This window comes from Lucilia sericata, unplaced genomic scaffold (assembly GCF_015586225.1).
Source record: "Lucilia sericata isolate MDLA Ls3-8-SP2 unplaced genomic scaffold, ASM1558622v1 Contig000450F_arrow, whole genome shotgun sequence".
NCBI lineage: Eukaryota > Metazoa > Arthropoda > Insecta > Diptera > Calliphoridae > Lucilia > Lucilia sericata.
Window position 1 is genome coordinate 39,237 of NW_023994465.1, and position 25,764 is coordinate 65,000.

The 25,764-nt window shown below is 25.3% G+C and overlaps 1 long non-coding RNA gene across 1 annotated transcript in view; it reads left to right on the forward strand.

Annotated features, from left to right (window-relative positions):
• The first annotated feature begins 316 nt into the window (after positions 1-316).
• Positions 317-25,764, forward strand: part of LOC119604998 — an 86,139-nt gene continuing 60,691 nt past the window's right edge. Inside the window, exon 1 of the long non-coding RNA XR_005231559.1 lies at positions 317-1,299. This is a non-coding gene — a long non-coding RNA (uncharacterized LOC119604998). The remainder of the gene's footprint in view (positions 1,300-25,764) is intronic.

Here is a 25,764-nt window from a genome sequence, read left to right on the forward strand (position 1 = left end):
TAGTCTAGTCTATAGTCTATTTCTGGCAGGTTGTTTGAAAATTTTCATAAAAGTTTGGTTTGTGCTGATAGATACTTTCTTTTACCCTGTTTTGGACATAAATGTGTGACAAATTTCCACCCCATTTCTGCTACTGTCATTGCTGGGAGAGTTTTTATGTATGTGTGTTTGTTGTTGTTATTATTTTTATTGTCACTACAAGCGAAAGTGAGTGAATGAGTGTATTAGCAGACACAGATGAACGGACGTTATGAGTTTTCGTTTCGGTCGTGTTTAAAGCAAAATTTTATGAGCAGACCTCAGCTCAGTTGGGTGCAATACGCGGAACGCGTTAGAACGTTTATGTTTTTTTCACAAGCACATTAAACAAAATCAATTTGAAAACGTTGAAGAAGAAAAAATTTTTTTTTTTTGGTGAAAAAAAGGATAAAGAATTTATTATAAAATATTTGAAAAAAAAAGTCTAAACAAAGTGATGAAAATTTCTGCAAAAAAGTCCTTTAAACAGCTAGAAATTTGAATGAAAAAGAAACGCAGAAAAAAGAAGAAAAAAGTTTTAAATTCCTAAGTTTTTAGCTAAAATTTCTAGACAAATCCAAAAACAAAAAAAAAAAAATATATTTTTTTGTTGAAAACAAAAACACAGGATTAAGAAGGTTTTTTTGCTAAAACTGATTTTAAGTTGGAATTTGCAGCCTCCTGTTTAGCCTGTTCAAAAAAAGGATACAAAAAGTGAAAGGATTTTTGTTGTTATTGTTTAAAGCTTTGTTTGGTTAGAAAAAAAAAATAGTAGAAAAAATAAATCTAAAAGAATCTGCTGGGATTCTAGTTCAAAATCAAAGTGAAGAGTGTGAGTGTACGACTAACGTGTTAACGTGAGTGTGGACATCGGTGTGTTGTCTTCGTTGTCGTCGGTAACGTTTAATATAGTTCGCATGTGGTCTACTGGTCCAAGTTACAATTTATCTATGATTTTTGGTTAAAACAACTTCTAAAAAAATATTCTTCTTTTTTCCCCCAACTGCAGCAGTTAGTCTGAAATTGTGTCTGAAAAAAAAGCTTTAGAATTGTTAAGATAAGTTCTGTTTTTGGTCTCTTCTTGTTCGTGAGTCTGTGTGTGTTTAAAATTGTTGGTTATTTTTGCTGCTGTTAACTGTTTAAGAAGAAAACAAACAAATGAAAAAAATATTAAAAAAATTATTTTAATTCTCTTCTACTGTTCAATCAACTAGAAGTAATCTAACTATAAGAATAGCAACAACAAAAGAAAGCAAAAAAGCCAGAAAACATCCAAATCAGGTCAGTGTTTAATTAAATTTTCTTTAAATGTTTAATAAAAACTTTTTCCCCCTGCCCCCTCCTCTATGCACCACAAAAAAAACAGCAAACCAATTTAAAACTTACTCCTATTAAGTATTTGACATTGATTACCGTTAAGTTTAAATGTCAGGGACAATATCATAAGTATGAGTGTTACAATGTGTGTGTGTGTTTTTGTAAAGATGAACTCTTGCTTGCCTCTCTCTCTCGCTCTCTCTTCCCACTAAGTTATAGTTAAAAAAAAATAAGACTCAAAATAAAACTGAAAATATTCCTTTTCAAAGGAATAAATTAATAAAATTTATTTAAAAGAGAAGAAAAAGATCCTCGTCAAAGTCTAAGAATACGAACTTTTCTGCTAATTAATCTTGACAGTTTACAAAGTTTACAACCATAGAAGAATTCTTGAAAAAATCTTCTTTAAATAAAGAATTTTTTGATAATTTTTCATGAATTTTCTCTAAAGAAAGAATTTTTCGAGAATTTTTCTTGAAAATAAGAATTTTTATAGAATTTTATATAAAGAAATTTTTTCAAGAATTTTCTTTAAAAATGTAATTGTTTAAGAATTTTTTTCAAGAATTTTCTTTAAATAAAGAATTTCTTCAAGAATTTTATTGAAATTAAGAAATTTTTTCAAGAAAAAAGAACTTTTCAAGAATTATCTTTAAAGAAAGAATTTTTGGTGAATTTTTATTGATATTTAGAAAATTTTTTCAAAAATTTTCTTTAAATAAAAAATTTTTCAAAAATTTTATTTAAATTAAAAAATTTTGTTCAAGAATTTTCTTTAAATAAAGAATTTTTTTCAACAAATTCCTTAAAAAAAAATAATTTTCAAAAATTTTCTTGAATTAAGAATTTTGTTTCAAGAATTTTCCTTAAAGAAAGAACTTTTCAGGAATTTTCTTTAAATAAAAAAAAAATTTTCAAAAATTTTATTGAAATTTAGAAATTTTGCTCAAGAATTTTTTTTAAATAAAGAATTTTGTTGAAATAAATAAATTTTTAATGAATTCTTTCTTTAACTAAAGGGAATTTTTTTTAAGAATTTTCCTTAAATTAAGAATTTTTGTAAAAACTTTCCATAAATGAAGAATTTTTTAAGAATTATTTGAAAATTTTTCCTTAAAGAAAGAACCTTTCAAGAATGTTTTTTAAATAAAACACTTTTAAATAATTTTGTTGAAATTATGAAATTTTTTTAAGAATTTTCTTTAAATAAAGAATTTTTTCGAAAATGTTTCAATAATTTTATTAAATTTAGAATTTCTTAAAGAATTTTTCAAGAATTTTATTGAAATTAATAAATTGTTCCAAGAAAAAAGAACATTTCAAGAATTATCTTTAAATAAAGAATTTTTCGAGAATTTTTATTGAAATTTAGACTTTTTTTTCAAGAATTTTCTTTAAATAAAGAATTTTTCAAAAATTTTATTGATATTAAGAGGTTTCTTCAAGAATTTAACTTAATTAAAGAAAGAGCTTTTCAATAATTTTCTTTAAATAATGAATTTAAAAAAAAAAAAAAAAAAAAATATTGAAATTTAGAAATTTTATTCAAGAATTTTCTTTTAATAAAGGATTTTTCAAGAATTTTCTTCAAATAAATAAATTTTTAAATAATTCTTTCTTTAACTATAACATTTTTCGAAAAATTTTTTTAAACACTTTCTTGAAATTAAGAATTTTTTTCAAGAATTTTCTTTAAATAAAGAATTTCTTCAAGAATTTTCTTTAAATAAAGAATTCTTTCAAACATTTTTCAATAATTTTATTGAATTAAGAGTTTCTTAGAAATTATTATTGAAATGAAGAAATTTTTTCAAGAAGAAAGAACTTTTCAAAAATTTTCTTTAAAGAAAGAATTTTTCAAGAATTATTCGAGAATTTTTATTGAAATTTAGAAAAATTTTTTCAAGAACTTTCTTTAAATAAAGAATTTTTCAAAAATTTTATTGAAATTAAGAAAGGGTTTTCAAGAATTTTCCTTAAAGAAAATTTTTTAAAGAATTTTTCAAAAATTTTCCAAGAATTTTTCAAGAATATTAGAGAATTAAAAATTTTTTTAAGAATTTTCCTTAAAGAAAACGCTTATTTCTTAAAATAAGGAAAGCATTTTTAAAGAATTTCTTTTAAATAATAATATATTTGAGAATTTTTTAAGAATTTGATTTAAATAAAAAAATGTCATGATTTTTTTTTAAATAAAGAATTTTTCGCTATATTTTTAGAAATAAAGAATTTTTCAAGAATTATCCTTAAAGAGAAAACTTTCCAAGAATTTTCTTGAAATTAGGAATTTTTTCAAATAAAGAACTTTTCAAGAATTTTCCTTAAATAAAGAATTTTTCGAAAATTTTCTTTAAATAAAGAGTTTTTCTAGAATTTTCTTGAAACTAAGATTATTTCACGAACAATCCCAAATAAAGAACTTTTTAAGAATTTTCTTTAAATAAAGAATTCCTTCAATAATTTTCTTTAAATAAAGAATTTTTCGAGAATTTTATTGAAATTAGAATTTTTTCAAGAATTTTCCTTAAAGAAAACCTTCCCAGTATTTTTTAAGAATTTTCTTTAAACAATTTCTTCAAGAATTTTATTGAAATTAAGAAAATTTTCAAGAATTTTCTTTAAATAAAGAATTTTTGAAGAATTTTCTTAAAATTAAGAATTTTTTCAAGAATTAGAAAATTTTCAAGAATTAAGAAATTTTTTTCAAGAATATTCCTCAAATAAATAACTTTTCAAGAATTTTCAAACATTTACTAGAATTTTTTAAGAATTTTCTTAAATAAAGAATTTTTTTAAGAATTTTATTAAAATTAAGAATGTTTCTTAAAAAATGATCTTAAAAAAATTTTCTTTAAATAAAGTTTTTTTCCGCTAATATTTCAAGAATTTTTTTTCCTTCAATTTTTGAAGAATTTTCCTTCCGCAAATTTTTCTTTCTGGTAGTTAGTTAGTTAGTTAGTTAGTTAGTTAGTTAGTTAGTTAGTTAGTTAGTTAGTTAGTTAGTTAGTTAGTTAGTTAGTTAGTTAGTTAGTTAGTTAGTTAGTTAGTTAGTTAGTTAGTTAGTTAGTTAGTTAGTTAGTTAGTTAGTTAGTTAGTTAGTTAGTTAGTTAGTTAGTTAGTTAGTTAGTTAGTTAGTTAGTTAGTTAGTTAGTTAGTTAGTTAGTTAGTTAGTTAGTTAGTTAGTAGTTAGTTAGTTAGTTAGTTAGTTAGTTAGTTAGTTAGTTAGTTAGTTAGTTAGTTAGTTAGTTAGTTAGTTAGTTAGTTAGTTAGTTAGTTAGTTAGTTAGTTAGTTAGTTAGTTAGTTAGTTAGTTAGTTAGTTAGTTAGTTAGTTAGTTAGTTAGTTAGTTAGTTAGTTAGTTAGTTAGTTAGTTAGTTAGTTAGTTAGTTAGTTAGTTAGTTAGTTAGTTAGTTAGTTAGTTAGTTCCACTTAAAATGTCAAAATTAAACGAAGTTATAAAAATATTTAACAAAATACTCTTTGTTTCTTAAAAATTATATGTTTGTCTTAAACAAAGTAATTACTTTCTACTTAAACTGCAGCTCTACACTAAAACTATTCACTTGGTGTTTCCCAACTTAAGGGTTAAAGGTAAAAACCTTTCAACTAAACTAAAATTTCCCCATTATTTCATTTCAAACCAACATTTGTGTTGTTTGCATGTTCTGTTGTAACCACAAAAAGAAAAAAAAATACGTAACATTCATAAAAAATTTTAAACAATAAAACCTACATTACTAACAATTTAGCAAAATTCTTATGAAAATAACAACAAAAAACCACAAATTAAAAAGAAGCACATGTGAACTATATATTCCATATATAATTTTTATATAATTTCTGTCTAAATACCTGAACTCTCTTGCATGCATGCTTGAATGCTTGGCAGACTTGAAATAGTTACATTTTAAAGAATCTTTTAAACATTAGGGACTCCCGCTAACGACAAGTGCAAATAGAGCTGTTAAATAACTATTTTATTTAATGATTTTTTAATTGAAATTATTCTTAGTGTAAATATTATTAATTAACTTTTTCTGAAATTTTTTAATAAATTTTATAGTGTACCGTAATTTACAAATATTTGAAAAAAACAGCTGTTGTTTAACAGCTGCTAAAAGAGGGTTGTTTTTTTTTTATTAGCTGCCTAAGAATTGCACAAAAAAGAACAATTTGTCCACCCTTAATTACGCAAATCAATAATTAAACTGGATCTAGTGAAGATATTTGTCAAACGCTAATTATCGATTTGTTAAAAAATTATATTTTCGGACAACGGACATGCAAAAACACAAAATTTTACACAATAGGGCTAGAAAAAGATCATAGACTAGACTATAGACTAGACTAGACTATAGACTAGACTATAGACTAGACTAGACTATAGACTAGACTATAGACTAGACTATAGACTAGACTATAGACTAGACTATAGACTAGACTATAGACTAGACTATAGACTAGACTATAGACTAGACTATAGACTAGACTATAGACTAGACTATAGACTAGACTAGACTAGACTAGGACTAGACTAGACTATAGACTATAGACTAGACTATAGACTAGACTATAGACTAGACTATAGACTAGACTATAGACTAGACTATAGACTAGACTATAGACTAGACTATAGGACTAGACTATAGACTAGACTATAGACTAGACTATAGACTAGACTATAGACTAGACTATAGACTAGACTATAGACTAGACTATAGACTAGAATATAGACTAGACTATAGACTAGACTATAGACTAGACTATAGACTAGACTATAGACTAGACTATAGACTAGACTATAGACTAGACTATAGACTAGACTATAGACTAGACTATAGACTAGACTATAGACTAGACTATAGACTAGACTATAGACTAGACTATAGACTAGACTATAGACTAGACTATAGACTAGACTATAGACTAGACTATAGACTAGACTATAGACTAGACTATAGACTAGACTATAGACTAGACTATAGACTAGACTATAGACTAGACTATAGACTAGACTATAGACTAGACTATAGACTAGACTATAGACTAGACTATAGACTAGACTATAGACTAGACTATAGACTAGACTATAGACTAGACTATAGACTAGACTATAGACTAGACTATAGACTAGACTATAGACTAGACTATAGACTAGACTATAGACTAGACTATAGACTAGACTATAGACTAGACTATAGACTAGACTATAGACTAGACTATAGACTAGACTAGACTAGACTATAGACTAGACTATAGACTATAGACTAGACTATAGACTAGACTATAGACTAGACTATAGACTAGACTATAGACTAGACTATAGAGTAGACTATAGACTAGACTATAGAGTAGACTAGACTACTAGACTATAGACTAGACTAGACTATAGACTAGACTAGACTATAGGCTAGACTAGACTATAGACTAGACTATAGACTAGACTATAGACTAGACTATAGACTAGACTATAGACTAGACTATAGACTAGACTATAGACTAGACTATAGACTAGACTATAGACTAGACTATAGACTAGACTATAGACTAGACTATAGACTAGACTATAGACTAGACTATAGACTAGACTATAGACTAGACTATAGACTAGACTATAGACTAGACTATAGACTAGACTATAGACTAGACTATAGACTAGACTATAGACTAGACTAGACTAGACTATAGACTAGACTATAGACTAGACTATAGAGACTATAGACTAGACTATAGACTAGACTATAGACTAGACTATAGACTAGACTATAGACTAGACTATAGACTAGACTATAGACTAGACTATAGACTAGACTATAGACTAGACTATAGACTAGACTATAGACTAGACTATAGACTAGACTATAGACTAGACTATAGACTAGACTATAGACTAGACTATAGACTAGACTATAGACTAGACTATAGACTAGACTATAGACTAGACTATAGACTAGACTATAGACTAGACTATAGACTAGACTATAGACTACACTATAGACTACACTATAGACTACACTATAGACTACGCTATAGACTACACTATAGACTACGCTATAGACTACACTATAGGCTACACTGTAGACTAGACTATAGACTGCACTATAGGCTACACTGTAGACTATAGACTACACTATAGGCTACACTGTAGACTAGACTATAGACTAGAGTGTTTATTAGACTATAGACTTATCTATAGACTGGACTAAATACTAGACTATTGCAAGGACCATAGACGAGATTGTAAACTGGATTATAGAGTAGACTTTAGTCTAGTATAGTCTGGACCTTAATCTATATTCTGGACTAGAGTCAAGTCTAGAGTATGCCATCTGTTCTGGAAGATAGTCAGGTGTATAGCCTGGAGTATAGTTGAAACTTTTTGTCTCTTATATAGTCTGGACTGTAGTCTGTGGTCTGAACTATTGTCGCAGGCTCTACAATAGTTCAGTCTATAGTCTAGACTACATATTAGACTATAGTCCACACAGTATACTTTACTATAGTATAGACTTTGGACTATATTTTGGTCTATACTGGACTCGACCATGTTCCAGATTATTACTTAGGTCCAATAATTGATTATTGAGCTTGTTAGTTATTTTCTCAACATTCCTTTGAATCGCCTTAATATTTGTTATAGATTTGACTATATTATCAAATAATACAACTCACCTGCCAATTTAAAGTTCAGCCGTACTGTGTTTGAAGCATTTTTATTCTATGTACCTGCAATTTAGTTCAGAATAATATGTTTAAATTTCAAAAGTTTTTTTATCTAGAAATAAGTTCACAAACACGAAACCATGATGAATATAAGAGGAAAAAAATATTGCATTTGGCTAATAAAACCTTTTTATCCTTTAAAGTTTTTCACATGCAATTTTGCATGAGTGTTTTTTAGATCAAAAACAACAAAAAAGGAAACATATCAAATTAGTTTTATTTGAAATAGTGATACAATCAAACACTTTTAAATAATTTAGGATCCGAAATATAGGATTGAAGTTTTAGATGCAAATTGATTTCAAACTGTAAGGATCTAGGTTTAGTTATTAAAGATATCTTGGCTTTGTTAAAGTCTTGTAACAAAATTGGGTCATTTCACAACCTTGCAGTTGCTTTTTAGAAATAAAAAGTAATTTATAAAAAAAAAAAACGCAAAATTATTTATTGTGTATTTATTTAAATGTAAAGAAACCCCAATATTGTCGTCATCAAGGTTTTTTTTAAATAATTTATATTACGTCTTTTAGTTGGAAATAAAACATATATATTTATCTACTTTTTTGGCACGTAGCTTATAATCCAGTTTTCTTTCTTTTTTTTCTCACTACAAATATTTATTTATGGTCCTTTAAGTAACAACATAAAGTAATAATATTTTTGTTATTTATATTAAAAAATAAAAACAACAACAAAACAATTTATCTATAATACTAAAGGGAATTTAAAGGCCAATAATAAATACAAATTTGAAAATATTAAATAATTTGCCTAAAGTTAGGCTATAAATTTTAAAAACTAAACACCACAAATACCTGCTATAGTTTACAACTAGCATAGACATTTAAAATAGTACTTATTTATAATAAAAATAGTACTTTTTAGGTTTGTGAGTGCTAAACTAATATTCCGCTAGACTAGACTAAACATAATAGACTATAGACTAGACTATAGACTAGACTATAGACTAGACTATAGACTAGACAATAGACTAGACTATAGACTAGACTATAGACTAGACTATAGACTAGACTATAGACTAGACAATAGACTAGACTATAGACTAGACAATAGACTAGACTATAGACTAGACTATAGACTAGACTATAGACTAGACTATAGACTAGACTATAGACTAGACTATAGACTAGACTATAGACTAGACTATAGACTAGACTATAGACTAGACTATAGACTAGACTATAGACTAGACTATAGACTAGACTATAGACTAGACTATAGACTAGACTATAGACTAGACTATAGACTAGACTATAGACTAGACTATAGATTAGACTATAGACTAGACTATAGACTAGACTATAGACTAGACTATAGACTAGACTATAGACTAGACTATAGACTAGACTATAGACTAGACTATAGACTAGACTATAGACTAGACTATAGACTAGACTATAGACTAGACTATAGACTAGACTATAGACTAGACTATAGACTAGATAGAGACTAGACTATAGACTAGACTATAGACTAGACTATAGACTAGACTATAGACTAGACTATAGACTAGACTATAGACTAGACTATAGACTAGACTATAGACTAGACTATAGACTAGACTATAGACTAGACTATAGACTAGACTATAGACTAGACTATAGACTAGACTATAGACTAGACTATAGACTAGACTATAGACTAGACTATAGACTAGACTATAGACTAGACTATAGACTAGACTATAGACTAGACTATAGACTAGACATAGACTAGACTATAGACTAGACTATAGACTAGATTATAGACTAGACTATAGACTAGACTATAGACTAGACTATAGACTAGACTATAGACTAGACTATAGACTAGACTATAGACTAGACTACGATAGACTAGACTAGACTATATAGACGACTATAGACTAGACTATAGACTAGACTATAGACTAGACTATAGACTAGACTATAGACTAGACTATATACTAGACTATAAACTAGACTATAGACTAGATAAGACTAGACTATAGACTAGTCTATAGACTAGACTATAGACTAGACTATAGACTAGACTATAGACTAGACTATAGACTAGACTATAGACTAGACTATAGACTGGACTATAGACTAGACTATAGACTAGACTATAGACTAGACTATAGACTAGACTATAGACTAGACTATAGACTAGACTATAGACTAGACTATAACTAGACTAGACTACTAGACTAGACTAGAGATAGACTAGACTATAGACTAGACTATAGACTAGACTATAGACTAGACTAGACTATAGACTAGACTAGACTATAGACTAGACTATAGACTAGACTATAGACTAGACTATAGACTAGATATAGACTAGACTATAGACTAGACTATAGACTAGACTATAGACTAGACTATAGACTAGACTATAGACTAGACTATAGACTAGACTATAGACTAGACTAAGACTAGACTAGACTATAGACTAGACTAGACTAGACTATAGACTAGACTATAGACTATGACTAGACTATAGACTAGACTATAGACTAGACTATAGACTAGACTATAGACTAGACTATAGACTAGACTATAGACTAGACTATAGACTAGATATAGACTAGACGATATAGACTAGACTATAGACTTAGACTAGACTATAGACTAGACTATAGACTAGACTATGACTAGACTATAGATAGACTATAGACTAGACTATAGACTAGACTATAGACTAGACTATAGACTAGACTATAGACTAGACTATAGACTAGACTATAGACTAGACTATAGACTAGATAGACTAGACTATAGACTTAGACTATAGACTAGGGACTATAGACTAGACTATAGACTAGACTATAGACTAGACTATAGACTAGACTATAGACTACTAGACTCTAGACTAGACATAGACTATAGACTAGACTATAGACTAGACTATAGACTAGACTATAGATAGATAGAGACTAGGCTATAGACTAGACTATAGACTATACTATAAAGTGTACTATAGACTAGACTATAGACTAGACTATAGACTAGACTATAGACTAGACTATAGACTAGACTATAGACTAGACTACAGACTAGACTATAGACTAGACTATAGACTAGACTATAGACTAGACTATAGATTAGACTATAGATTAGACTATAGACTAGACTATAGACTAGACTATAGACTAGACTATAGACTAGACTATAGACTAGACTATAGACTAGACTATAGACTAGACTATAGACTAGACTATAGACTAGACTATAGACTAGACTATAGACTAGACTATAAACTAGACTATAGACTAGATTATAGACTAGACTATAGACTAGACTACAGACTAGACTATAGACTAGACTATAGACTAGACTATAGACTAGATTATAGACTAGACTATAGACTAGACTATAGACTAGACTATAGACTAGACTATAGACTAGACTATAGACTAGACTATAGACTAGACTATAGACTAGACTATAGACTAGACTATAGACTAGAATAGACTATAGACTACACTACAGACTAGACTATAGACTAGAATAGACTATAGACTACACTACAGACTAGACTGTAGACTAGACTATAGAATAGACTATAGACTAGACTACCGCGGTTCTTTTCTGTTATGAAGAAGTACTAAAATACTGAATTTTCCATGCTTGCTTTACAATATTATTATTTAATATAATTAAACAAATTTTTTAATAATTTTAAAAGCTTTCTACGTAAGTAATTGGCAAATTATGGTTTTTAAAAACAAAAATTTTCCAATTGTAATTAATATTTAACATTGAACATTTTCTACTTCAGTGCTTTTAAAACGAAGAAAGATTTATAGATTTTTGTGCCAGAATTATAAATTAAAACCATTATTTAAATAATAATAATAATTATGGTTTTTTAGGTTTTTTTTTTTTGGAAATAAAATTCTCTTGCTGTTGTTGGGAGAAAAATGGTGTGTCTCTCTTACACTTTGTGCGTTTTTTTAATATTCTCCGTTTATTCAGCCATAAATTTACATTTTAATATAAATTTTTTAATAATAAGGCTAAAAGTATGTTTAAACCATTAATTTTAACTATAATTTTTGGGGTCATTAGCTATTTTTGTGTTTATATTAAGATAAGGCTAATAGTAATTATAGAAATCGAAATCATAATAATTGAGATTAAATTTACTAAAAGTTCAAATTTTGGGAAATTTTCAAATTGTTGGCAAATTGTTAATAATTGAAAAATGGAAGAATTTTTTTTACCTTTTAAAAGTAAACAACATGAGCTTTCAATATTAACAAAATTTAACAAAATCTATTGATGAGAATTTTTTAAAATTTTCTTCAAAAATTGAATAAATTATGAAAATTTTTTTCCACCAAATTTGCTGGAAAATTTTAGAAAAAGTTAATAGACCTAGTTGCTTTAGGTGTCACATTGTTGTAATAAAGCATATCTATTAGGTTTAAAATTTTACAAAATATATTGCCTACCTTAAGGCTTTTATATAAATTTTAAGTTTTAAACCTTTTGCTAGTATTTGGCAACTGTAAAATTTATTGTTTATAAATTCAGACACCTGTCCATCATTTCTATCCTCCAGCCTGTAAAAACACATCTATTGGAATGTAATATTTCAATTATATTCATTACATTTAACATTATTTGTAGTCAAAGTTATAGCTTTATAGTTGATTGATTACTTGATAATAATAAGAAAAAAAATTAATTAAATAAATTTCTTATACAAATTGTACAATTGCCAAAAAATTTATTTAAGAAATTAAGACACTTGGCAATAAAAACAACAAAAAAAAAAACTTGGAAATAAATATAACAAAATAAATCTTTTTTTTTTTTTTTTGAAGAGGCGAACAAATTAAAATAGAAAACAATAAACAAAATACAACATAATAATTAATCATATTAACTTTGCTCATATGGACGACTATTATACGAGCAAAGTATTTTAGATGATGATGATGTTTAGGTCAGGGGGGGAGGGTTAAGAAATAAACGAATAGCGACAAATTGTTAAAGTGAAATTTAAGATGACATACTAAATACAAGTAGGTGAACTAATTAATGACAATAATTAAGTTAGAAAAGTAAAATAATAAAACTACAGGCGTTAACGAAAAAGTGTTTTTTTTTTTTTTCAAAATTAACACAAAATTGTTAATAATTTAAAAAAACAAGAAATTTTTTTACAATTTGAAAGTGAACTACATAAATTGTTAATAACAACAACAATTAACAAAATCCTTTAAGAAGTTTCTTTTAAATATTTAAACAAACTTTAATAAATATTGTCAAAATTTTAATTTTTCAAATTTTTTCAAAAATTTTTAAAAATTGTTTAAAATTAAAAACGTCACGAAATTTTTTTACAATTTGAAAGTAAACTGTATAAACTATTAATAATAACAACAACAAACAAAATCCTTCAATAAGTTTCTTTTAAATATTTAAACAAACTTTGGCAAATATTGTGAAAATTTTAATTTTTTTAATTTTTTCAAAAATTTTTTTAAAATAAAAAAATCACGAAAATTTTTTATAATTTTAAAGAAAACAACATAAACTATTAAAACTAACAAAAACAAACAAAATCCTTTAATAAGTTTATATTAAATATTTAAACAAACTTTAAACTAGTAGGAAAAAAATTTATTTTTTTTTAATTTTTTCAAAAATTATTAAAAATTGTTTAAAATTAAAAAATGCAGGATTTTTTTTACAATTTGAAAGTAAACAACAGAAACTATTAATAACAACAACAAACAAAATCGTTTAATAAGTTTATTTTAAATATTTAAACAAACTTTAAACTAGTAGGAAAAAAAATTATTTTTTTTTTAATTTTTTCAAAAATTGTTAAAAATTGTGTAAAATTAAAAAATGCAGGAAATTTTTTTACAATTTTAAAGTAAACAACATAAACTATCAATAACATCAGTAACAAACAAAATCCTTTAATAAGTTTCTTTTAAATATTTAAACAAACTTTGACAAATATTATGAAAAATCCTGAATTTATTAATTTTTTTGCAAAAATTATTTAAAATTGTTTAAAATTAAAAAATGCAGGAAATTTTTTACAATTTGAAAGTAAACAACATGAGCTATCGATACCAACAACAACAAACAAAATCGTTTAATAAGTTTCTTTTAAATATTTAAACAAACTTTAAACTAGTAGGAAAAAAAATTTTTTTTAAACTTTTTCAAAAATTATTAAAAATTGTTAATAATTTAAAAAATCAAGAAATTTTTTTATAATTTGAAAGTAAACACCATGATCTATTTATAACAATAACAACAAACAAAATCCTTTAATAAGTCTCTTTAAAATATTTAAACAAACTTTAACAAATATTGTGAAAATTTTAATTTTCCAAATTTTTTTAAAAAATTTTAAAAATTGTTTAAAATTAAAAAAGTCACAAAATTTTTTTACAATTTGAAAGTAAACTACATAAACTATTAATAACAACAACAACAACAAACAAAATGCTTCAATAAGTTTCTTTTAAATATTTAAACAAACAGTGAAAAATTCTGAATTTTTTATTTTTTTAAAAAATTAAAAAAAAATGTTTAAAATTAAAAAAGTCACGAAATTTTTTTACAACTTAAAAGTAAACTACATAATCTATTAATAACAACAAAAACAAACAAAATCCTTTAATAAGTTTATTTTAAATATTTAAACAAACTTTAACAAATATTACGAAAAATCCTGAATTTTTAAATTTTATTCAAAAATTATTAAAAATTTGTTTAAATTTAAAAAAGCAACAAATTTTTGTACAATTTGAAAGTAAACAACATAAACTATTAATGACAACAACAAACAAAATCCTTTAATAAGTTTATTTTAAATATTTAAACAAACTTTAAACTAGTAGGAAAAATTTAATTTTTTTTAATTTTTTCAAAAATTATTAAAAATTGTTTAAAATTAAAAAATGCAGGAATTTTTTTACAATTTAAACAATAACAATAAACAAAATCCTTTAATAAGTTTCTTTTAAATATTTAAATAAACTTTAACAAATATTGTAAAAAATTCTCAATTTTTAATTTTTTTTCAAAAATTATTAAAAATAGTTTAAAATTAAAAAAATACGATTTGTTTTTACTATTTGAAAGTAAACAACATGAGCTATCAATAACAACAACTAAGAAAATCCTTTTATATGTTTCTTTTAAATATTTAAACAAACTTTGACAAATATTGTAAAAAAAACTGAATTTTAATTTTTTTTTTTCAAAAATTATTAATGATTTAAAAAATGTTAGAAATGTGTTTACAATTTGAAGGTAAACTACATAAACTATCAATAACAACAAACAAAATCCTTTAATAAGTTTCTTTTAAATATTTAAATAAACTTTATCAAATATTGTGAAAAATTCCGAATTTTTATTTTTTTTTTTTTTAATTATTATAAATTGTTAATAATTTAAAAAATCAAGAAATTTTTTTTATAATTTGAAAGTAAACAACATGAGCTAACAATAACAACAACTACAAACAAATTCTGTTAATAAGTCACTTTTAGATATTTAAACAAAATTTACACAATATTGTAAAATTTTTCATTTTTATATTCTTCTCAAAAATGTTTAAAAATTTTTTAAAATTGTTAATAATTTAAAAAATCAAGAAATTTTGTTACAATTTGAAAGTTCACAACATGAGCTATCGATACCAACAAAAACAAACAAAATCTTTTAATAAGTTTCTTTTAAATATTTAAATAAATTAAAAAAAAATAAAATTAACAAATATTGTGAAAAATTCTCAATTTTTAATTTTTCTTCAAAAGTTTAAAAAAATTTTTAAAATTTAAAATATTACGAAATTTTTTTGCAATTTAAAAGTAAACAACATAAATTATTAATAACAACAACAACATACAAAATCCTTTAATAATTTTCTTTTAAATATTTAAACAAACTTTAACAAATATGGTGAAAAATCTTGAATTTTAAAATTTTTTCAAAAATTATTAAAAATTGTTTAAAATTAAAAAAATCAATAAATTTTTTTACAATTTAAAAGTAAACAACATAATCTAACAATAACAACAAAAACAAACAAAATACTTTAATAAGTTTCTTTTAAATATTTAAACAAACTTTAACAAATATGGTGAAAAATCTTGAATTTTAAAATTTTTTCAAAAATTATTAAAAATTGTTTAAAATTAAAAAAATCACGAAATTTTTTTATAATTTGAAAGTTAACAATATAAGCTATTAATAACAACAACAACAAACAAAATCTTTTTATAAGTTTCTTTTAAATATTTGAACAAACTTTAACAAATATTGTCAAAATTTTAATTTTTCTAATTTTTTAAAAAAATTTTAAAAATTGTTTAAAATAAAAAAATCACGAAATTTTTTTATAATTTTAAAGTGAACAACATAAACTATTAAAACTAACAAAAACAAACAAAATCCTTTAATAAATCTCTTTTAAATATTTAAACAAAATTTGATAAATATTGTGAAAAATTCTGAATTTTAATTTTTTTTCAAAAATTATTAAAAATTGTTAATAATTTAAAAAATTCAAAAATTTGTTTACAATTTGAAAGTAAAAAACATGAGTTATTAATACCAATAAAAATAAACAAAATCCTTTAATAGGTTTCTTTTAAATATTTAAACAAACTTTAACAAATATTGTGAAAAATCCTGAATTTTTCAATTTTTTTTTCAAAAATTATTAAAATTGTTTAAAATTGTTAATAATTTTAAAAAGTTGAAAATTTTTTTACAATTTGAAAGTAAACAATAACAACAAAAACAAACAAAATCGTTTAATAAATTTCTTTTAAATATTTAAACAAAGTTTACACAATATTGTAAAAATTTATATATATTTCTCAAAAATTTTTAAAAATTGTTTAAATTTGTAAATAATTCAAAATAGTTTGAAATTTTTTTCAAATTTAAAAGTAAAAAACTTGAGCTACCGATACCAACAACAACAAACAAAATCCTTTAATAAGTTTCTTTTAAATATTTAAACAAACTTATATTGTGAAAAATACTGAATTTTTCAATTTTTTTTAAAAAATGATTAAAAATTGTTAATAATTTAAAAAATTCCAAAATTTTTTACAATTTGAAAGTAAACAACATGAGCTATTAATAACAACAACAACAAACAAAATCCTTTAATAAGTTCCTTTTAAATATTTAAACAAAGTTTACACAATATTGTAAACATTTTTATTTTTATATTCTTCTCAAAAATCTTTAAAATTTTTTTAAAATTGTTAATAATTTAAAAAATTAACAAATTTTTTTACAATTTAAAAGTAAACAAAATGAGCTATCGATACCAACAACAACAAACAAAATCTTTTAATAAATTTCTTTTAAATATTTAAATAAACTTTAACAAATATTGTGAAAAATTCTCAATTTTTAATTTTTCTTCAAAAATTTTAAAAAATGTTTAAAATTTAAAATATCACGAAATTTTTTTACAATTTGAAAGTAAACTACATAAACTATTAATAACAATAACAGCAAACAAAATCCTTTAATAAGTTTTCTTTAAAATATTTAAATAAACTTTAACAAATATTGTGAAAAATCCTGAATTTTAAAATTTTTTAAAAAATTATTAAAAATTGTTTAAAATTAAAAAATGCAAGAAATTTTTTTACAATTTGAAAGTAAACAACATAAACTATCAATAACAACAACAACAAACAAAATCCTTTAATAAGTTTCTTTTAAATATTTAAACAAACTTTGACAAATATTGTGAAAAATTCAAAATTTTTTCAAAAATGATTAAAATAGTTTAAAATTAAAAAAAAAATCACGAAATTTGTTTACAATTTGAAAGTAAACAACATGAGCTTTCACTATCAACAAAAACAAAATAAATCTTGTAATAAATTAATTTTAAATATTTAAACAAACTTTAAACAATTTTGCGAAAAAAAACAAATTTTACTTTTCTTTCAGTTTGACCTTTATTTATTCCTTAAACTATTTTTCCCCGTCTCAGCCAAGTTTTCCTCTAACACTTTAAACTTGTTTTACCTAAAGTTTTTGTTTATAATGAAATTTTAATTCCCAAAAAAGAAACATTATTTATCTGCATTGCCTTAACATTTACATATAATTAAAAAAAAATATTTTCTCTCTGTTGAAAAAAAACAAGTTTTAATGCCAAATTTTTTTAAGAGCATCTGACATAAAAAACTTTAAAACAAACATACTAAAAGTATGCTTTGATTTTTGGAATTTGCTTTATTTTTTCATTTTGCCAAATTAGATTTTTTCTTAAATTTATTGAACTGTTTTAAACAGATTTATAAGGTTAAAGCTATAAAATAAAATTAAAATTATGACGAGAACAATAAAAAAAGTATAGTTTTGCAATATTTTTTATAAATGCCTTAAAGTACACTATAGAAATTGTTGTTTATTATTTCAATAATCGCTCTTAAAAAATTTTCTTCTAAATATTATTTATTTTTATTTCTTTTCAGGTGAGTCTTATTACAAGGATTTATGGAACAAAAACTAATGTTTTTTATATAAAACGAAAATTAATTCAAACACCAAAGGGTATGCTTTACATTTTACCTAATACTGCAGGTCAAAAATATGCAATATTTTTCCTTTAAAATCTAAACTACTTTTCCTATAGAAAATTGCTTAAATTCTGAGCAACTTTTCCTATAAAATATTTTTCAAAATCCTTGCTCACTCCCTCCCTCCCTCTCTCTTCCTTAAATTTTTCCTTTATTTGCGCAAATAAATTTAATTAAATATCAGGAAATAAAAAGCCCAGCTTTTAAATACAATTAATTTAGCGTTAAAATTCCTGATTAATGTTCTGCACATGTTTGCACCTATTGTTTTTATTTGCGCCATTTAATTGTCTATAGCCTACTTAAAGGCTGTTCATAAAAAAATTACTGCTGCTTGCTCATTAAGAGAATTTGTGCGTTTAATTTATATATATATTTTGTTGCTTTTGGCGTTTTTAATGGTCTATTATAATAATTTGTTTAGAGACTTCTAATGCTTAAGTCGTTTTTTTCTTCTCTCTATGCTTAATATCTCTAATTTAATGTGCGCACAAAAGTATGCTTTTATTTCATTAAGTGTATGTAGATATGTGTTTGGTTTTTTGTGGTTTAATAGAAAAATAACAAACAAAACAAAAATAAATTGAATATTGAATGAATATATAGATCTAGTTCAGTTGTAGTTCAGTTCTAGTTCAGTTTTAGTTCAGTTCTAGTTCAGTTGTAGTTCAGTTCTAATTCAGTTCTAATTCAGTTCTAGTTCAGTTCTAGTTCAGTTCTAGTTCAGTTCTAGTTCAGTTCTAGTTCAGTTCTAGTTCAGTTCTAGTTCAGTTCTAGTTCAGTTCTAGTTCAGTTCTAGTTCAGTTCTAGTTCAGTTCTAGTTCAGTTCTAGTTCAGTTCTAGTTCAGTTCTAGTTCAGTTCTAGTTCAGTTCTAGTTCAGTTCTAGTTCTATTTCAGTTCTAGTTCAGTTCAGTTCAGTTCAGTTCAGTTCTAGTTCAGTTCTAGTTCAGTTTATTTCAGTTCTAGTTCAGTTCTAGTTCAGTTCTAGTTCAGTTCTAGTTCAGTTCAAGTTCAGTTCTAGTTCAGTCCTAGTTCAGTCCTAGTTCAGTTCTAGTTCAGTTCTAGTTCAGTTCTAGTTCAGTTCTAGTTCAGTTCTAGTTCTATTCTATAGACTATTTTAATAGACTATACTATAGACTATACTATAGACTAGACTATAGACTAGACTATAGAGTAGACTATAGACTAGACTATAGACTAGACTATAGACTATACTATAGACTAGACTATAGACTAGACTATAGACTATACTATAGACTAGACTATAGACTAGACTATAGACTAGACTATAGACTAGACTATAGACTAGACTATAGACTAGACTATAGACTAGACTATAGACTAGACTATAGACTATAGACTAGACTAGACTATAGACTAGACTATAGACTAGACTATAGACTAGACTATAGACTAGACTATAGACTAGACTATAGACTAGACTATAGACTAGACTATAGACTAGACTATAGACTAGACTATAGGCTAGATTATAGACTAGACCATAGACTAGACTATAGACTAGACTATAGACTAGACTACAGACTAGACTGTAGACAAGACTATAGACTAGACTATAGACTAGACTATAGACTAGACTATAGTCTAGATTATAGACTAGACTATAGACTAGACTATAGACTAGACTATAGACTAGACTATAGACTAGACTATAGACTAGACTATAGACTAGACTATAGACTAGACTATAGACTAGACTATAGACTAGACTATAGACTAGACTATAGACTAGACTATAGACTAGACCTATAGACTAGACTATAGACTAGACTATAGACTAGATTATAGACTGGACTATAGACAGACTATAGACTAGACTATAGACTAGACTATAGACTAGACTATAGACTAGACTAGAGACTAGACTATAGACTAGACTATAGACTAGACTATAGACTAGACTATTAGACTAGACTATAGACTAGACATAGACTAGACTATAGACTAGACTATAGACTAGACTATAGACTAGACTATAGACTAGACCTATAGACTAGACTATAGACTAGACTAAGACTAGACTAATAGACTAGAATATAGACTAGACTATAGACTAGACTATAGACTAGACTATAGACTAGACTATAGACTAGACTATAGACTAGACTATAGACTAGACTATAGACTAGACTATAGACTAGACTATAGACTAGACTATAGACTAGACTATAGACTAGACTATAGACTAGACTATAGCTAGACTATAGACTAGACTATAGACTAGACTATAGACTAGACTATAGACTAGACTATAGACTAGACTATAGACTAGACTATAGACTAGACTATAGACTAGAACTATAGACTAGACTATAGACTAGACTATAGACTAGGACTATAGACTAGACTATAGACTAACTAGAAGACTAGAATATAGACTAGACTAGACTATAGACTAGACTATAGACTAGACTATAGACTAGACTATAGACTAGACTATAGACTAGACTATAGACTAGATTATAGACTGGACTATAGACTAGACTATAGACTACTATAGACTAGACTATAGACTAGACTATAGACTAGACTATAGACTAGACTAGACTAGACTATAGACTAGACTATAGACTAGACTATAGACTAGACTATAGACTAGACTATAGACTAGACTATAGACTAGACTATAGACTAGACTATAGACTAGACTATAGACTAGACTATAGACTAGACTATAGACTAGACTATAGACTAGACTATAGACTAGACTAGAGACTAACTATAGACTAGACTATAGACTAGACTATAGACTAGACTATAGACTAGACTATAGACTAGACTATAGACTAGACTATAGGCTAGACTATAGACTAGACTATAGACTAGACTATAGACTAGACTATAGACTAGACTATAGACTAGACTATAGACTAGACTATAGACTAGACTATAGACTAGACTATAGACTAGACTATAGACTAGGCTAGAGACTACACTATAGACTAGACTATAGACTAGACTATATACTAAACTATAGACTAGACTATAGTTTAGACTATACATTAAAATATGTACTAAACTACAGGCTAGACTATGTACTAAACTATAGGCTACCCTATAAATTGAATAGACTATATACTCTAATCAAACTTTTAAGAAATCAAATTTTAATGCATTAGTTCCTTTTTACTCTAAAAGTATGCTATAAAAAATTACTCAAAATCCTTACAAGTTTTTCCTGAATAAAATTTTCTTTATTTTTTTCATTAAACCTAAATGTATGCATCATTTTCTATAGAAAATCACCGTAATTTTGTAGAGGCTTTTTCTTGATACAAAATTTCCTTTATCTTTACCTCTCTAATCTAAAATTATGCTTTAGTTTATTTATTTATGTATTTATTTATTTAGTTATTCTACCACATTTCAAGTTAAAAAAAAAACTACAAAAATTTGAGATGTTGTCCGTCTGTCTATCTCTTTTTCCCTGAAATTCTGTCATAAAAATTTTGTTATATTTTGTAGTCTTTTTTTTAATAATCAAAATCATGACAATCTTAGAATCACAGAGAGAAGTTTTCAAATATTTCTTACTTTTATATTATTTTTCTTCTTTGCTTCTATAACAATTTTTTTTGTGAATAATAAATATTTCTTAGAATTTGTCATGAGGCCTAAAAAAAGAGATTTTTTTCTATGTAGTTTGTACATTTGTTGTTTACTATTTTTGCAGTGTTTTATAATTTTTTTTTTCATTCATTCATTCTTACATTTATTTTCTGCTGCATACATTTGGGCGGTGATTATAATTTTTCTTTATTTTTTTGCTGGTTCGTCTATTTTTCTTGCCTTCAAATATTTTTTTAAGAAGAAAAAAAACTTTAAATGTTTCTTATTGTTTGTGTGTGTGTTGGTTGGTTGGTCTCTATTATCTTTTATCAAGGTCGAGACCATGACTGTTAGAGGAATAAAAATTATAGAAAAAAGAAACTAAAATTTAACGTTATTTATTTTTTCTCTCTAAGATTTTTTTTTATTTTCTTTTAATTTCCATTAATATAAATATGCATTTTTTTTTTCTACTTAAAGTATTAAACTGAAAACTACAACTACACTTTCAGAGCTTAAAACTTCACTTTTCACTTTACCTTAATATAAAATTCCATATGAGTTTATGATGCCCCTGCATTAGATTCAAGTTTAGCCATTTGGTTTGGTGTTTTTGCTTTTAAAATAAAAATTGTATAATAAAACCAATAGTACAAGGTAATAGCTTAAAATTGCTGAATTAGTTAGTTACTCGTTTTTCCTCTAATGGCTGCTGATTGTAGGGTTATTTTCCTGTTTGTTAAACAAATAAGGAATCTATAAAAAAATAAAAAATGTTTTAGCAAAGTTTGCAGAGAGATTTTTACAGTTTATCAGTTGATTTGTGTAGCGTATAATAGAGGTAGTAGATAGATATAGATAGATAGATAGATAGATATATATATAGTAGATAGATGATAGATAGATAGATAGATAGATAGATAGATATAGATAGATAGATAGATAGATAGATAGATAGATGATAGTAGATAGATAGATAGATAGATAGATAGATAGCTAGATAGATAGATCGATAGATAGATATATAGATAGATAGATAGATAGATAGATAGATAGATAGATAGATAGATAGATAGATAGATAGATAGATAGATAGATAGATAGATATATAGATAGATAGATAGATAGATAGATAGAAGATAGATAGATAGATAGATAGATAGATAGATAGATAGATAGATAGATAGATAGATAGTAGATAGATAGATATAGATAGATAGATAGATAGATAGATAGATAGATAGATAGATAGATAGATAGATAGATAGATAGATAGATAGATAGATAGATAGATAGAATAGATAGATAGATAGATAGATAGATAGATAGAGATAGATAGATAGATAGATAGCTAGATAGATAGATAGATAGATAGATAGATAGATAGATAGATAGATAGATAGATAGATAGATAGATAGATAGATAGATAGATAGATAGATAGATAGATAGATAGATAGATATATATATATATAGATAGATAGATAGATAGATAGATAGATAGATAGATAGATAGATAGATAGATAGATAGATAGATAGATAGATAGATAGATAGATAGATAGATAGATAGATAGATAGATAGATCGATAGATCGATAGATCGATAGATCGATAGATAGATAGATAGATAGATAGATAGATAGATAGATAGATAGATAGATAGATAGATAGATCGATAGATAGATAGTTAAGTTTTAGTTCAGTTCTAGTTCAGTTCTAGTTCAGTTCTAGTTCAGTTCCAGTTCAGTTCTAGTTCAGTTCTAGTTCTAGTTCAGTTCTAGTTCAGTTCTAGTTCAGTTCTAGTTCAGTTCCAGTTCAGTTCTAGTTCAGTTCTAGTTCAGTTCTAGTTCAGTTCTAGTTCAGTGCTAGTTCAGTTCTAGTTCAGTTCTAGTTCAGTTCTAGTTCAGTTCTAGTTCAGTTCTAGTTCAGTTCTAGTTCAGTTCTAGTTCTAGTTCTAGTTCAGTTCTAGTTCAGTTCTAGTTCAGTTCTAGTTCAGTTCTAGTTCAGTTCTAGTTCAGTTCTAGTTCAGTTCTAGTTCAGTTCTAGTTCAGTTCTAGTTCAGTTCTAGTTCAGTTGTAGTTCAGTTCTAGTTCAGTTCTGGTTCAGTTCTAGTTCAATTCTAGTTCAGTTCTAGTTCAGTTCTAGTTCAGTTCTAGTTCAGTTCTAGTTCAGTTCTAGTTCAGTTCTAGTTCAGTTCTAGTTCAGTTCTAGTTCAGTTTAGTTCAGTTTAATATCAGTTCTAGTTCGGTTCTAGTTCACTTCTAGTTCAGTTTTGCATTTTGTGTGAACTCCATTCTGAAAGTCTAATTCCTCTTCCTCTATTGTTATTAGTAGTTATCTAAAGACTGTTATAATTTATCGCTCTATATTCATAGCAAACGTTTAGGATCATTGAAAAGGTATTTACACATAAGATAGATAAGCTTGACCCTTCTTGGCTTTCGCAACGACTGAATTTTACTTATCTAAGAACATTTTAAAAATCTATTCTCTCTTCTATTGATATTAAACGTTTTGTTAAGATTTTAATGTATCACCTTAATTTTGTAGCATATCATTAGGATATATGAAATGTTATTTACACTTGAAGAGCGTAAGGTTGGTGTAGTTTATCCTAGAAAAAGTGATATTTGAAGTATGTATTTTAAAGAGTTTATCTCTATATTTTTGTAGCATATGCTAAGGAGCTTAAAAAGTTTAGTAATCTTAAAGAGCTTAAGGGTCTCATTTTATAAAACGAAACGACAAACGTTCAAAAAAATTTGTATGGAAAAAATTCAAATTTTCAAAAATTTCCCAGTATTTTTCATACAAATTTTTTACGTTAACGAAAGTTTCGTTTTATAAAATGGGGGGGTAAGTTTGACCAACTATATCATTCTCTGTGATAGTATTACCCTTCTCTCTGATCACTATTTTAAAAATCTGTTTTCTCTTCCCTTAATATTACTAGTTTTGGGTAGATTGTACTATTTTATCGATTTATATTTATAGCATATACTAAAGGAGGTTAGAAATATTATTGTATATTAGTAGTTTAAAGTGATGTATGTTAATTTTTTTTTCTACAAAATCGATAAAAATCCGTTCAGTGAATTCTAGGAATTATTATGGTTTATTATAGTTGTACAAATAGTTAAACAGAACGTTTTTTTTTTTAAAGCAATTAACACTTCAAAGTGCGAAAACAATTGGCCTTTTTATTGCATCACAAATTGGATTTTTAATGAGAAAAAAAATGAACAGCAAAAGAAAATTCTAGAAAGTTGTTTTTCATTTTCAATTTATGTTTAATAAATGGTTTTTAGTTTGGAATTTTGGAATTTATTTACCAGGAATTCTTTGAAAAAACTATATGCATTTGTTAGTTAGTTTGTGTTACTTTAATTAAACTGCCAGCCTTAACATATGCAATTATTTTGCTAGTTTTTCTTATTTTAATAAAATGTCATGTTTTTTTTTTAATAAAAAACTAAAAAACCAAAATCCAAACCCCCAAACAACCAAACATTCCTTTCCACTCTGTCCCCCTATTTCCTGTTCCTTTTCAAACT